Genomic DNA, 18,152 nt, shown 5'->3' on the forward strand with positions numbered 1-18,152 from the left:
TGTTTAAGAATTTAACCGTCAGTTGGCATCAGTTTTTTAAAAAAAAGTTCAAAGTGGATTTTCTATCCCAAAGGGGGATGAGTGTTTTCTTTAAATAGTGGATCTGGACTGAGACGCAAGTCCTTTCCGCTCTTAATTTATAGGCTTAAAAATTTCCTAGGGATCCTATTAATGTTCTGGAACCCAGCGAGGTTCGGGATTACTTCACGGCTGATCACCAGCTGTAATCCGTATCGTCTAAAATGGTTTTTGATAAAGAAATGGTTTTTAAATGTTTGTTACAAATAAATGATGCCATCACCCTGAAAGTTTATCTCTTGTTACTATATTATTGGATCTTTCATTTCCATGATTATTCTTTCATTCTTGTTTATGAATTATATAGAAATTGTTGAGCATTTGGCTCACTACTTGCTTTCACCCTGATATTTTAGCTAGCATATATGGTTAGATTCAAGCAGACCGCCCGTAAGACTTGTGATGCTGATTCGTATGTTCGAGCTCAGGTAGTATAGTGATTATTTTGTGTGAGGACTCGATATTAAAATCAGGTTGTAATAGTTAATAGTGTTGGGTTGTTCCAAACCCTAAACTGTAATATCTTGGATTCGGATGTATTGATTTTCTTTTGATAACTATTGTGATTATTCATATAGTTTCTTTTGTTATAAATGGGGTGTGACAGGTTTTGGTATCAGAGCTATGTTTTGGAGTCCCCGGATAGCCCAAATAGGTTATATATGTATATTGGTTTATATAATATTATACGAGAGTGTAAGTATAGGATATTCAAGTCATCCGCTAATAATTCTCTTATATATATGCATTGTTTGGCAGCAAAGGGCGTATTCCTCATCATCCTCTGAACCGTCTGACACAATTGCTTTCTCCGTGTATGCTGAGTTGAGGCGTGAGTTCGATAGGATTCTAGGAAAGTACGATTGACTGTTAGAGCGATTGAAGAAAGTATATCCGGACAGCCGAAATTATGGAGGAAAGCCTAAAGAGCAGATGACTGCGAGACTTGAGACTTTGGTTCAGTACGTTAACACTAAGCTTGATGAGATGCTACCGCACCGAGACCGTACCAGCCAGTATACTATCCAGGTGATTACGGAAAAGCTCCAGTGTATTGTGAAGACGCTTCGTGAGGAGAAGACTACCGGACCCCGTTCTGATGGAGTGGAGCCTTAGTTCTTTCCATTATCTACTTTTCATGTTGTTGTGTTGTTGGACTTTGTAGAATTCCCTGTTGTTTTCCTATAATTAAGCATGTTATCCCTAGATTCAGACTATATTCTGATCTTGATGTACCTTGACCTTAATTTTGATAATTATGCACTATCGTTCTATTTGCTTTCAATTGTTTTTACACCTTTATATGCATCACCCTTATTGTTTAATTTGAAACCCGATCGTATATGTGAATATAATGACTTGTGACACCCTAACCTTGAGTTATCTGTATTGTTCATACCTGTTTTGATATAACTTTTATTTCAGGATCATGCCACCTAAAAAGAAGAACCCGACAACAACTTATAACACAGATCCTAATATTCTTCGATTGCTGGAAACCTTACAACAGCAAACATATGCTATATCTCAACAACAAATAACTCTTCAACAACAATTTGAAAACCAAGATAACTGTGAACCACACCAATCACCTGATCCACCAGTACTACCTCGACAAGTTGTCACTTTCAAAGATTTTCAAAATGTGAATCCACCTGCATTTCATGATACCACTGATCCAGTAATAGCTAACACATGGATTAAGGAAATGGAAAGAGCTTTTGAATTGGTTCAGCTAGGAGAAGATCAGAAGACACCATATGCTACTTACTTTCTAAAAGGTGAAGTCATCTATTGGTGGGATTCAGTGAAAGCTATGGAAGCAAATCACCCAGTTTTTTGGGAAAGGTTTAAGAAGTTATTTCTGGAAAAGTATTACCCTAAGTACATGTAGAATCAGATGGAGCTTAAATTTCTTGAATTGAAGCAAGGAAGTATGTCTGTATTGGAGTACGAGAAGAAGTTAACGGAGTTGTCAAGGTTTGTGACGAAGTATGTGAACACTGAGGAGGAAAAAGAAAAGAGATTCCAACAAGGATTAGAGCCTTGGATCAGAGATAGAGTGGCTATGTTTGAGCTTGATACTTATGCGGGAGTAGTACAGAAAGCTACTCTGATTGAGAGTAATGGGATGCAGTCGAGGAAAGAAAAGGATAACAAGAAGAGAAAGGTTCCATTTTATGGAGAACAGTCTGAAGTTAGAAGCTCACAAGAAAGGAGTGTGAAAAGGATTGGATTCCACAAAGGTGGAAATTTTCAGAAGAAGGGAAATTTGAATAAGAGACAAGATCCTAAGGGGAATAGCCAGTCAAGCCAAGGACAAGTTGGAGAAAATAGATTCCAGAGACCAGAGTGTAAGCATTGTGGAAAAAGACACCCAGGAGTGTGTAATAAGTTGAACATGACATGCTATAGATGCAACCAGAAGGGACACTTGGCTAATGAATGTAAGGTACCGAAGCTGGGAGTTACATGCTATAAGTGTGGAAAGACTGGACATATAGCTAGAGAATGCAAGTCAATTTGGACCAGTCAAGACTTTGATGAATATGGCAAGTACTAGTGCAAACATGCCAACTGGGGTATTGGCACTACCTCCACCATCTACAACAACTCCACAAGAAACGGCAAGGACATTTGATTTAAAGATGAATGACGCTGTTTAGAATTCTGAGGTGATAGCAGGTAAATTTTTAATGAATAATGTTGAAGCTAAGGCATTGATTGATTTTGGAGCTACGAGATCTTTTATATCAGAAACTTTTGTTGATAAACTTCAATGTGATTAAATGACTATGAACGAGGTAATAGATGTGGTAATTGCGAATCAAGAGAAGATTCCTGTGAGTCAATTATGTCCAAATTGTGAGATTGATATCCCGAGACATAAATTTTCATGATACTTTTCAAGTTAGGGGAGTTTGATATAATCTTAGGCATGGATTGGTTAGGAAAGAATAACACTCAGATAAATTGTAAATCTAAGAAAGTGTATTTAAAGATGTAGAGTGGAGAGAAAGTGGTATTTAAGGGTCAGAGGCAAGAGCGATTGTTTCTTACAATCATCCAGTCAAAGAAATTGCTTAGGAAAGGTTGCAAATCGTTCCTAGCCTATGTAGTAGATTCAGAAAGAGAGAGTCGCAGCATAGAAGAGATTCTTGTAGTCAACGAATTTCCAGATGTGTTTCCAGATGAACTACCAGGTTTACCGCCAGATCGACAAATTGAGTTTGAGATTAACCTTGCTCCAGGCACGGAACCAGTTTCAAAGGCACCTTATAGGATGGCACTAGCAGAAATGAAAGAGTTGGCGATCCAGCTACAAGAATTTTTGGACAAAGGAGTGGTACGGCCAAGTAAGTCGCCAGCACCTGTTCTGTTTGTAAAGAAGAAATATGGAAGCATGAGGTTATGTATAGACTATCAGGAGTTGAATAAGATGACGATTAAGAGCCGTTATCCGCTACCAAGGATAGATGATTTATTTGATTAGCTGAAAGGAGCTAAGTGTTTTTCCAATATTGATTTAAGATCAGGATACCATCAATTGAAGATCAAAGCATATGACATCCCAAAGACAACATTTAGGACAAGATACGAACATTATAAATTCTTAGTGATGCCTCTTGGGTTGACTAATGCCCCTCCAGCATTTATGGATCTGATGGACCGGGTATTTAAAAAGTATTTGGACAAGTTTGTAGTGGTATTCATTGATGATATTCTTATATATTCAAAGTCAGAAGAAGAACATATGCAGCATCTATGGATAGCATTGGAGATACTCCGACAAGAGAAGCTGTATGCCAAGTTTTCTAAATGTGAGTTCTGGTTAAAGGAGGTTCAATTTTTGGGACATGTTATTGGAAGTGAAAGAGTTAAATTGGAACCGGCAAAGATTGAGGCAATTATGAGTTGGGAGAGACCAAAGACACCTACGGAAGTGCGAAGTTTTCTAAGATTGGCGGGATATTATAGAAGATTTGATAAAGATTTCTCGAAAATTGCCACGCCATTGACTAAGTTGACTAGGAAGAATCAAAAATTTGAATGGAATGCAGATGTGAAGATAGTTTTCAAGAATTGAAACAGAGGTTGGTTACAGCTCCGGTGTTAGTATTACCGGACAATCAAGGAGACTTTATGATTTTCAGTGATGCTTCACATAAAGGTCTGGGTTGTGTGCTAATGCAACACAACAAGGTGATTATGTATGCATCAAGACATCTAAAACCACATGAATTGAAGTATCCTACACATGACTTGGAATTAGCAGCTATATTATTTGCACTTAAGATTTGGAGACATTACCTTTACGGAGAAATGTATGAGATCTACACGGATCACAAGAGCTTAAAGTATATTTTCACTCAGAAGGAGCTCAACATGAGGCAAAGGAGATGGTTGAAATTGATTCAGGACTATGATTGCTTGATAAATTATCATCCGGGAAAGGCGAACGTGGTAGCTGATGCTTTGAGTAGGAAGGAGAGGTTGAATATGGTAGCAATACCAAAGGAATTATCTGAAGAAATTAAGAGATTTGAATTAGAACTTTGTGGTTAAGGAAAAGTTGAAGAGATTTGTCATACTATGACTTTTCAGCCAACATTGTTGGAAAAGATAAAGAAATGTCAGGAAGAAGTGATGAAACAGGAGAATAATCAACTAACCGGAGAAGAGATTTGTACTCAAAGGGTTGAGCAAGGTATACTAAGGTTTTCCTCAAGAATTTGGATTCCTCATGTGACTGAATTGAAGAATGAGATATTGCAAGAAGCTCACAATTCAAGATTTTCAATCCATCCGAGAAGAACCAAGATGTATCAGGACTTGAAACAGAACTTTTGGTGGCCGAATATGAAGCGCGAAGTAGCAGAATGGGTTGCGAAGTGCTATACTTTTCAGAAAGTGAAGGCAGAACATTAAAGACCAAGCGGATTAATTCAGCCCTTAAAGATTCCATAATGGAAGTGGGAAAACATTGCCATGGACTTTATAGTAGGACTACCACGAACGAAATCCGGACATGACGCTATATGGGTTATAGTTGATCGCCTTACGAAGTCGACACATTTTCTTCCAATTAATGAGAAGTCTTCATTGGACAGATTGCTCCATCTGTATGTGCATGAAATCGTATTACGACATGGCTGCCTGTATCGATAGTTTCAGACAGAGATCCATGATTTAACTCGAGATTCTGGAAGCAATTTTAAGAAAGTCTTGGCACAAAGATAAACATGAGCACGACGTATCATCCGCAGACTGATGGTCAAAGTGAAAGGACAATTCAAACAATTGAAGACATGTTGCGCAGTTGTGCATTTGATTTTACGGGTAGTTGGGACGGCCACCTGCCATTGGTAGAATTCTCCTATAACAACAACTATCACTCCAGTATTGGCATGCCACCATACGAAGCTTTATACGGACGAAAGTGCAGATCACCAACCAGTTGGGATGAAGTGGGAGAAGGAAAGATTCTAAGCCCGGAATTGGTGTAACAAATGTATGAGATAGTCAAATTGATTCAGAGGAGATTACTTGCTGCTCAAGATAGGCAAAGAAAGTATACAGACCCGGCATGTAAGGATATCAGATTCCAAGTAGGTGAAGTCGTATTGCTTAAGGTATCACCGAGGAAAGGATTTTCTATATTTGGCAAGAAAGAGAAGTTAACGCCTAGATATATTGGTCCTTTTGAAATTTTGAGTCAAATAGGGAAGGTGGCCTATGAATTAGCTTTGTCGCCTCAGTATCTGCATGTGCATAATGTGTTTTATATGTCATTGCTTAAGAAGTACAATCCTAATATCAACCATGTGATAGAGTATGAACCTATAGAGATTTAGGCAGACCTATCATTTGTGGAGCAACCTGTCAAAATACTCGACTGGCAAGAGAAGAGTCTTAGAAATAAGTTGGTCAAGTTGGTAAGAGTACTTTGGATAAATCACAGGGTTGAAGAGTCAACATTGGAACTAGAGTCGGATATGCGTAGCCAGTATCCTCACTTATTCTCCTAGATTCCGAGGACAGATCCTTTAAGGGGAGAGGATGTTACGACCGGTATTTCTAAATCTTATCTATATATAATTGTGTGTTTATAATTGAGATTTAAATTGTGTTGAATTATAAATGTGGGTGATCTATATGTTGAGTGCCTATAAATTAAGTGTTTAATGTATTAGTTTATACAAAAAATTTTGAAAGGAAAATCTTAGTATTTAGTATTTTTAAATGATAATTAAAAGTATTTCATTCTATATGAAAAAATCGATTTTTAAAAATCTTTTAACAATTTTTTTTAATCTTATATCATTAAATTTCTAAAATCACAAGCTATTTTATGATATATTTTGTAATTTATGGAAATGCATTTATATTTATAGAAATTGTTGTATATAGATTAGTTAATTTTTTTATTTACAATTTAGTTAGTTGCACATGCATGCATTTTACTCCCAACACAAGATAAGGGCAAACTTGGAAATTCCAACCCCACTAACTACTACTTCACTAGCCAAAGTTTCTTCTTTATCCTTGCATACAAATTGACACAAGCTTGCTAGAGGGTTACTTTTGTCAATTCTCAATTCCACTCACATTTTAGTCAAATCAAAACCAAAAACCAAAGACAATTTGTCATAATTCTCACCACCACATCACACTCACTCTTCCTCCTCTCATCCCTTCTCCCTCTTTCGGCCCTCTCTCAGCCGAAGCCCTCACCCCCCATTCTCCTTCATTTTTAATTCAAACATCCACCCTCCATTAAGTAATCTCACTTCCCATATATTGTTCATTTATAATACAAAGAGTTTATGATAAAAAATCTATGTTTTAATCTTGCATGGTAGTGTTTCATTAAACTCAAAGTGAACACCCTTGATTCTTGTGAATCTAAGGCTTTTACCATGAGATATATTATCATGGGGTTGTGAATGGCTAGACATGAGTATGTCACACTTATGCAAATATTGTTTTCACCCTAATCCATTCGGCCATGACTTGTTAGGAGCCGATTGGATGGTGTTCTTGTTGCTTTGTTTGATTTTTTTATATGTTTATGTGATAATAACATGGATTTGGAAATAAAAACTTGATAATAACATGCTAAGTGATCATATTAGTTATGGTTAATGCTAGGCTTGCATGTTGATTCTATGATGAAATTTATATGGAAACCATATTGTTTTTGGCTTGTAAGTTCGAGAGCATGCATGTATAGGTTCAACTCATGATTTTTGAAAGTTCTTGATCATTTGGATTGATTATTTTGTTAATAAACTCTAATTTCAGTTGAGTTAAGATATTAACTATGATTTGTGCTCTTTGTTAAATGATTTTGATTCGTATATATATGGAGGATTTGAGTTGTTATTCTCGAAATTATAATGAATTGTAATTAGTGTATTATTTTGACTCATATTTTGCTATATTGCACTTTAGGTAAGGATGATCTCCACTAAGCCAATATTGTGTGTGGGAGTTTTAGTTCAGTAGGTTTTCTTGGTTGAGGTTTAGTTTGAGTTTTGTTTGTCAAGTGGGAATCATGGTGGAAAGGGTACATTAAATTCTACAGATTTTCAGTTTGGTAACATAAGGTTTAAGGTGAGATTTAACCTTGTCATTGTAATGCACTTTGAGGCCCAAGTCATCAGAAGCTAGTACTAGGGGTATACTTCAGATTTTAGATATTTTTTAGAGGTTTGTAGGTTGTTTGGTTAGGTGCACGAGTGAAAACACTAAACCTGTCCAGCAGGGGGACAGTTTTACTGCAACTTAGAAATGAGGAGTTTTGACCATGTCATGTGTAGTCCCTCACTAGGGCTTGGTTGGCCCTAGTTAGAGGGAGTGTCAGAGGTGTTTTTTCACCCATAGTTCATAGGAATTGAGTTAGAATCATGTGTCACAAGTTAGTGCAAAACATGACACTTTTCTGTGTAGAAAACAGGGGAAACATGAACTTTAAGCTTAGGCCTAGGGAGCCCAAGCTAGGCCTTTGAGTCACACCAATTTTGGGAGTTACCTTATGATCAGAAGAGTCTAGTGTAGACGTTTTGGAGGTAAAATTGTGGTGTAAGGGTGTCAACCGTACTCAAGAAACCTTTGATGTCATCCTGAGATCACTATAATGAGCACATTCACTTAACATTTAGTTTTAGAGCACTTACGAGTGAGGCCTAGGTTTACCATCATAGTTTTAAGATAGTATAAGGTCATTAGAGTGTAGGGCCTAGGTCGGGTCAATATGAACTTGATGGTTTAGGAAAGGCACTTTGAGTTATGAGGTCAATATTAGGAGTTTTGACTAGTTTAGCATAACTAAGTGACTTGAGTAAGTGGAATGAGATCATCCAAGTTTAGTGATGCAATGTTGTGTGTTAATATATTATTATGTACTTAAATATGTTATGTGAGCATATGTGGCTGTGTGAACTATTATGCTTATAAGGTAATTGTAAACATGTATGTGTATATAGGCCTAAGTGTCAATGTGCTTAATTTTGGTTTATAATTAGGTTGAGTTGGTGAGAATATATTATAATGAGGTTATTATTATTTTGTGTAGGCTCACGAGACGAGGTTAAACTTTTGATTAAAGTCGAGTAAAGCTCCAAGTTGCTCCTACCTGCCAGTCAAGTCAAGCCTTTCTCAAGGCAAGTGTTTCAACCTACCTTTTGTTTACACTGCAAGTGTGTGCTAACCCTGCTTTAATATATGATGCAAGTATTCTGAATCACCTTGATATACATATATACATGATCCAAGTGTTTTAATTCTATCTTTCGTATTATATACAAGTACCATGAACCCTCAAGTATCTAATGCAAGTAGTTTTACATTATTTGAAGATTGTTATGCAAGTAACTCAAAACTCATACCATGCTAGTATACCTAAGTAATTGTGATGCTGAATCCTGTATAAGTTATACTCAGTAACCTTATCTTGACACCTAAAAGTTAGTTACTCCTTAAAGTTGTTCATGATTGCTTGATAACTCTATTTTTACCCCTAAACCATGATACCCTGTTATACTTTAAATTGATGCATACCTCCTTTATATTTTAATACTTATATCTTATCTGGAACCACTACATTATACCTAGTTTGACCTAACTCTTTTCAAAAACCCTGTTAAACTTCATTACCAAGTCTTTAAAAACTTGTTTAATATTGTAATCTCTTTAAACATTGAATTGCTAATCTATCTAAATCCAACCCTATGTAGTTACAACGAACAACTTTAGTTCTTGCACCCTGAGCTAATGTCATGAACTCAATGTAACCCTGATTATTTGGTTAATACCCTTATGTTTAGTGATCAGATTCCTTGTCAATAGAAACCTTGCAATCCCATTTGATAAGATATCGGTCTAGTTAATCATGGCCTTAAAATTTATTGAACCTATTCCATGTGCTTCGAAGTTGATCTAGAACCCCTGATAAAGATGTTCACTGTTTAAGAATTTAACCGTCACTTGGCATCAGTTTTTAAAATGAAAAGTTAAAAGTGGATTTTCAGTCCCAAAGGGGGATGCGTGTTTTCTTTTAATAGTGGATCTGGAATGAGACGCAAGTCCTTTCCGCTCTTAATTTATAGGCTTAAAAGTTTCCTAGGGATCCCATTAATGTTCTAGAACCCAACGAGGTTCGGGATTACTTCACGGCTGATCACCGGCTGTAATCAGTAGCGTCATAAAATGGTTTTTGATAAAGAAATGGTTTTTTATTGTTTGTTACAAAAAAATGATTCCATCATCCTAAAAGTTTATCTTTTGTTACTATATTATTGGATCTTTTATTTCCATGATTATTCTTTCATTCTTGTTTATGAATTATATAGCACTTGTTGAGCATTTGGCTCACTACTTGCGTTCACCCTGATATTTCAGCTAGCAGATATGGTTAGATTCAAGCAGACAGCCCGTAAGACTTTTGATGTCGATTCGTATGTTCGAACTCAGGTAGTATAGTGATCCTTTTGTGTGAGGACTCGGTATAGAAATCAGGTTGTAATAGTTAGTGTTGGGCTATTCCAAACCCTAAACTGTAAGATCTTGGATTTTCAAAAGATCGATAACACCTTCAAAAGCTGGTTTGATTTTCAAAAGATTTTATGAATATATGAATTTTCTCTGTAAAATTCTATAATTACTGTTTGTAAATGATTTTCGGTAATAAATAAAATACGGTAAAGGCTATTTATAATTACGAAAAATTAGTATCCCATTGGATCATTCCGGATATGAAATAGTACGTTTATTTATAAAAATAGATCCAGACGGTACCTGTTTTCGGGATAATTATCCAAATCAGTACAATTTATACTGCGGTCTTGGTCTTAGCGCCTGGTTACACGTATTACGAGATGATAATTATAATAGTTTAATAAAAATATCCTGTTTATCAAAAATACGAGTTTTATTGATTTACCGGAATGAATTTTGTATCGAAAATATTGTGCCGGGACCCGCACAGGACAAACCGTACGCCGGATCGAAAAAGTCGAAACATGGGAACTGCTCGGAATATTGCAATTAGGTTAGGAAGGAGTTCTCAGAAGAGTTTCGGGTTATAAAAATGTAAGAACGGGTGAAGTCGGCTGGTTCCCGATTATACAAAATAGTTTATAATTACTCGGAAAACGAATTTATAAAATCCATAAATTTTCTATAAAATCATAAATCAACATAAAAATAAATAGGAAGATATGATAATTATCTATATTTTATTTTGGACATATAAAAATTAAAATACTCAATTTATATTATTTTTAAACATCCAAACACATATACCACTTAACAAATAATTCATAGAATAAATACTGAACATCCATAATATTTATTTATTAGAAAAAATAATTACACGATATATCCCAGATATTACATCCTTCCCCCCTTAAAAGGATTTTGTCCTCAGAATCTCCTAAGAAAACAAACGAGGGTACTTTTCTCTCATATCAATTTCTAACTCCTAGGTTGACTCTTCAACCTTTGGGTTTCTCCACAGTACTCAGACTAACTTTACCACTTTATTTCTTAACACTTTCTCTCTTTCTTCTAGAATCTCTATCAGACTCTCTACATATGACAAATCTGCTTGAAGCTCAATTGGCTCGTATTCGATTACATGCCTGGAGTCTGGATTATACTTTTTAAGCATCGATACGTGAAAAACATTTTGAATGTGCTCCATGTGCAGGGGTAACGCCAACTCGTAAGCTACTTTGCCAACACACTTTAGGATCTCAAAAGGTCTGACATATCTAGGGCTCAATTTTCTTTCTTCCCGAATCTTATCAATCCTTTCCACAGCGATACTTTCAGTAATACCAGATTTCCTTCTTCGAATTCCATATCTTTCCTTGATTGATCTGCATACTTCCTCTGACGGTCTTGTGCTGCTATTAATCTCTTCTGGATAACTTCAACAACTTTCTTCATTTGTTGTACTAATTCAGGTCCAAGTATTTTGCGTTCTCCTACTTCGTCCCAATATAGAGGAGATCGACATTTGCGTCCATAAAGAGCTTCGTAGGGTGGCATCCCAATACTGGCATGATAACTGTTGTTGTAAGAAAATTCTACCAAGGGTAAATGCTCGTCCCAACTTCCATTAAAATCAATAGCACAAACACGTAACATGTCTTCGATTGTCTGGATTGTTCTTTCACTCTGGTCATCCGTCTATGGATGGTAAGCCGTACTCATATTCAGTCTCGTTCCCAAACATTCTTGAAAACTTTTCCAAAACCTCGAATTAAATCTCGGATCTCGATCGGATATGATAGACACAGGAACTCCATGACGAACTATGATTTCTTTCAGGTACATATGGACTAACTTGCCTAGTGAGAATCTTTCATTTATAGGCAGAAAATGAGCTGACTTGGTAAGTCTGTCCACTATAACCCGAATGGCATTATGATTGGCTTTCGTCCTTGATAATCCGACTATAAAATCCATGGCAATATGCTCCCACTTCCACTCTGGAATCTCCAATGGCTACAACAATCCACTTGGTCTCTGATGCTCTGCTTTAACTCTCTAACATGTATAACATCTGCTAACCCATTCCGCAATCTCCTTCTTCATATCTGGCCACCAATAATTTTCCTTTAAATCTCTGTACATCTTGGTACTCCCCGGATGGATTGAATACCTTGAATTATGAGCTTCCTGTAAAATTTCATTCTTCAACTCCGTCACTGGTGGAATCCAAATTCTAGAAGAAAACCTAAGAATACCTTGATCGTCCTTTTGCGTGCACAATTCCTCACCTACCAAACGGTTAATGTCTTGATCTATTACCTCTTCTTGACACTTCCTTATCTTTTCTAATAACTCCGGCTGGAAAGTCATACTATACACTTTTGCTTCATCAGGCTTGCAAACTCTAATCACCAATTCTAGTTTCGAAAATTCCTTATATATCTCCTCGAGTACTAATAATACATTCAACTTTTGTTTCTGACTTAACGCGTCTGCCACAACGTTTGCTTTACCGGGATGATAGTTAATCATGCAGTCGTAATCCTTAATCAACTCTAACCATCTTCTCTGTCTCATAATAAGCTCCTTCTGTGTGAATATGTACTTCAAACTTTTGTGATCCGTATAAATCTTGCATTTTTCTCCATATAAATAATGTTTCCAAATCTTTAAAGCGAATACTATAGCTGTTAGCTCTAAATCATGAGTAGGAAATTTTTGTTCGTGTGGTTTCAATTGCCACGACGCATACGCAATAACCTTATCGTGCTGCATCAGAACACATCCGAGTCCTTTATGGGAAGCATCGCTATAGATTATGAAATTTCCTTGATCATCTGGAAGTGACAAAATAGGTGTCGTGATTAACCTGCACTTTAATTCCTGAAAACTTTCTTCACATTTATCGTTCCATATAAACTTTTCATTCTTCCGTGTAAGCTTTGTCAATAGTGTTGCAATCCTTGAGAAATTTTGAACAAATCGGCGATAATATCCCGCTAATCCCAAGAAACTTCTTACCTCTGTTGGTGTTCTCGGTCTTTCCTAATTTGTAATTGCTTCAATCTTCGCTGGGTCCACTTTGATCTCTTCATTACTGACTATGTGTCCTAAGAACTGAACTTCCTGTAACCAAAACTCACACTTTGAAAATTTGGCATATAACTTCTTTTTACTTAAAATCTCCAAAGCTGTCCTCAAATGTTCTGCCTGATCCTCTTCTGTCTTTGAATAAATCAAAATATCATCTATAAACACAATAACAAACTTGTCCAAGTATTCCTTGAAAAATTCTGTTCATCAGGTCCATGAATGCTGCTGGGGCATTGGTCAATCCAAATGACATCACTAAGAATTTATAATGTTCGTACCTCGTTCTGAAAGCTGTCTTTGGTATATCCTCTGTATTGATCTTAGTTGGTGATATCCAGATCTCAAATCGATCTTGGAGAAGTACTTGGCCCCTTTTAATTGGTCGAACAAATCATCAATCCTTGGCAACGGATACTTGTTCTTGATTGTAAGCTTGTTGAGCTCTCGATAGTCGATACACAGTCTCATGCTCCCATCCTTCTTTTTGACAAATAGTACCGATGCACCCCACGAGGATACACTGGGTCTGATTACTTCTTTCTCTAACAACTCTTGCAATTGCTTTGCTAGTTCCTTCATCTCAATGGGCGCCATTCTGTGGCGCCCTCCAAACCCGGGTCAGAAGTTTGGGGTCCACAACACATACACAATATATGAACCTGTATATAAGATACTATTTGCAATGACCCTGCTTTACACAACCACGGATCGCAACAGGTTAAAGTATGAAAACAAGCCACAGCCTTAACTTTTATTACAACGTACCAAATCCCAACTAATTTAACTTACAACTGATAATAAAATTATTCTTACAATCTTAATATCTCTCTACCGAATGAAGCTCCTGCTAGCTCGATCCAACTCAACTGGAACCCTAGCCCGCACTCTAGACTGAGGAACTTCACTATCATCCATATCTTTTTCAACTGTAAAATACATAAAAAGATTCGCAAGAGTGAGCTAACTAGCTCAACAAGTCATAATTACGATAATTGGGGTTAGACAATGATCAAATGAGATAATTCAGAGGAATCAAGTTTCTTTCCAACTAATCATTAGAATTAGATATTAATTTTAAGTTTTAAAAACCAAGGTTAGGCAGCTGATCAGTCACGCACTAACCCCGAGCGAAGCACACAGCTCTGCTCTACGAATTGGATCCAAGGCACACATTGGCCTAATTCGACCACGAATCTGGTCTGACCACGAATCTGATCTGACCACGAATCTGGTCCACCTAAAGAAAACTATCCAATTCGAAAACAATTTAGTGTAATAAATAATGTAATTCAATAAGCAAGATCATAATCAACAGCGATAAAGCATTGGTATAAAAGCGTAATACAATTCTTGAGTATCACAAGGTTATATCAGGGTATGTATAAGAAACGGTTTCCAGTTTGTAAAGGATCATGTATTAGACCAGTAATGATTTCTCAAGGTATAGTTCTTTGATTTTATAAAGAATGGTTGGAGTATAAAATTTTCTGTGTTTTCAAACAATTTTGTTCCAGTGTTTGGTGTTTGGTAGTTATACATTTGGGGAGTGGTATCATATTTGTGTGATTTGGTATCTGAGGATCAACAAAGGATGGTTTACAAAGAACAAGGCTTACGGCTCAAGATCAAGAAAAATCAGGGTTCAAGGGTAAATAGTTTAAAAGCACTTGTAATATAAACAAGAGTTATTTTGAATAAGAGCGACGTTATGAAATAGTTCGAAAATAATTGCGATATATCTTGAAAAAAAGTTCTACTTGCCATACAGGGCTTTACAACTATTACTGATTGACTCTGAGCCGACTCTGCCGCTCAGGATTTATTATCTATCCATTAAATCACCCTGGATTCGACCTCAACACTTTAATCCTTTTATTGGAACTTTACTGAGCTTTTCGACTGCCCACCAAACTATCTCTCGTCCCATGCCAATTCTCGGGCCTTCCGACTAAACCTACAGGGTCGAAATACCCTAATTTAGACTTCTGATTATGCTTGTCATATCCTCATTAACAATCTACCCATGCGTTAACAAAATCCGACTTGTAACACACACATTATTGTAATACAGGTATCAGTTAGGGTTCACGTATTCAAAACTCAGATTGATATTCACTTTCGGAAAATACATATACTCATTGTTTCAGAAAACGGGTTGTCAGCTATATTTTACAAAATAATTTATTTATAATTATATAATTATACACATTCGACTGATATTTCCGATATTTTTTTATAGGATACATTCTCGAAAATCGGGCAACATCTCTTTTATTTATCAGACTACCCGTCGAATACAATCGATGTCCACAACAACCAATCATTCAGACGGTTAATTCAACAACCACCGTTTAATAATCCAAATCACTCAACAACAATCTCAGTCAAATTTCATAAATCCCAATCACAATCTCGATACAATCTCTACATATCCAATAAATATATATCCTTTTTTTTAAATAAAGTTACGAACTAAATTAATAGTTTAAAAATCTTAGGACTCAGAATAAACATCACCGTCCACCGTCAACTCATCGAAAATCACTGTTGACGGCGGCAAAGTTCGTCGGTGCCCGATTATCTCGGGTGTCCTCTACGAATTTTACCGATTAAATACAATTCCATCTATACGCAATTATTTATTTCACAGATTTTTTTTTCTTTAATTAAATAATTCCTGTGGAATTTATATATATAAAAACGCAACAAAACCAATCGGACAGGCAACAGGAAGAGGAGTATACACGCGCCGCCCACAGCCTGAGGTCACCTTGCCGGAAAAATAATGACGACAACCTAAAAGAAAATAGGCGGCAGCAAAAAAACAAGGCAGAACATCAAGACAACATCATACCCAAGCATATACATACGTACAGGTATATATATACATCAATTAAACAGACAGCTGAAACAAGCAACCACGACAGCCGGAAAAACCAAACAACAGCTGAATCCTTACCAGTAACGGAGAATAATCGGGGAAAGAAGAAGAAAAAAATTGAAGAAGAGATTGAGAACACTGGAGAGGCGAGAGAATAAAGAGAGAATCGAAGGGATTGCTAAGAGAGGAGACCGAAAGGAAGAATGAGGAGATGTTGTATTTGCTTTTGTTTATCTGCTTTATTTTATTTCTTATTCGAATAATTCTGCTACTGCCACGTTTCTGCAATCACACAAAAATTTAATACGTGTCCTGCTTTGTATTGTAGTCCCCGATTTTGTTCGCGTTCTGCAAAATAATGAACAACTTTATTGGTAAAATTTTACCCTAAAATTACCAAAATAGTTTTTAAAATATCACAAATAATTCATAATTATTAAAAATAAATTTTTCGTAATTATCAAAGTATATTTGAAACGTAACTCATATCCGCATTTAACAATTAATGATCTGAGCTGCACTTAAAATAATTTCAGAAAATCACCGAAATAGTCTTAAAATGTTAGAAATATCCCGAAGTTTATAAAAACATAATTTTCAAAATCTTAGAACAATTTTTGAAGTGCACTTTATACCCGCTTTTTAACAATTAAACGAAACAACGCACGGGTGAAATTAATCCCGAAAATTTCTAAAATAATTTTAAAATTCTCAAAATATTATAAACTTAGAAGAATATGAATTTTGTGATTTTTGAGAAACTCTGGAATTAATTACGGATTTTACGAGTAAAAGAAATCAGAAAATCATTTAAAAATAAATAATCAATAAAATATTGATTTCTCAATTTTATAAAATCCTAAAAATAATTATAGTAATTATAAAATCATAAAAACAATGTTAGAGACACTTCAAATATTTATACAAATAAATTTGCATTAAATCCACTTTAAAAGTGAAACAATTCAATACAATTCCTTAATTAATCACACGAACAACCCGATACATCATAAATCACACCTAGATAATAATCAAACAACACATAGCGGTCAAAACCAATACATATATTTTATTTAATAATTTCCATAATAATCATATATTTAAATAATTCAAAAATACACGGGTCGTTATACATTCTGTACGGGGCCTTGGATACTGGTTCCGTTCCAGGTGCTAAGTCGATCGCAAACTCAATTTCTCTGTCTGGAGGAAGTCCTGGTAACTCATCGGGGAACACGTCTGGGAATTCATTGACTAAGGGAATATCTTCAAGTTTTACTGGCTCCTGACTTCTATCAATCACAAATACAACGAAATGCTCGCATCCTTGTCGTAGTAACCTTTTAGCTTGGATCATTGTTAAGAACTTCTTTACTTGCTTCTGGCCCTTAAACATTACTATCCTTTTGTCTGGCGTCTTTACCATTACCTTCTTATTTCGACGATCTATCTGGGTATCGTGCTTAGATAACCGATCCATTCCTAAGATAACGTCAAACTCTCCTAGCTTAAATGGTATCAAGTCCACACAAAACTTATTACCAGAAATTTCAATCTCACAATTCCCACAAACTTGATTAATATATATACGTTCTTGATTTGTTAATTCCACAGTCATTATTTCATTTAAATAATCAATTGGACAATTTAACTTATTAACAAAATCTTGTGAAATAAACGATCGAGTTGTCCCCGAATCTATTAACACTTTGGCACATAAAGAATTCACATTAAGCGTACCTGCCACGACATCAGTATCCTGGATAGCGTCCTTCACATACATATCAAAAACTCTAGCCCTTGGAGTCTCATTTACTGCTGGAGTAGATCCCATTATCCTCAATGCATTACTGAATGGGGCTAGTGTCTTGCAATCCCTGGCTATATGTCCTGGCTTCCCATATTTAAAGCATGTAAATCCAATAGCTGGAACCATAACCGCTGGATTCTGGATAGGCTAATCCTTGTTTACAGGTTCTCTCACTGGCTGATTGTGGCACTCCCTCGAATAGTGCCCTTTCTGATTACACTTGAAACAAACTACATTTAACTTATTACAAACTCCTTCATATTTCTTCCCACATACCTGACAATCTGG

This window comes from Apium graveolens, chromosome 5 (assembly GCF_009905375.1).
Source record: "Apium graveolens cultivar Ventura chromosome 5, ASM990537v1, whole genome shotgun sequence".
Lineage (NCBI taxonomy): Eukaryota > Viridiplantae > Streptophyta > Magnoliopsida > Apiales > Apiaceae > Apium > Apium graveolens.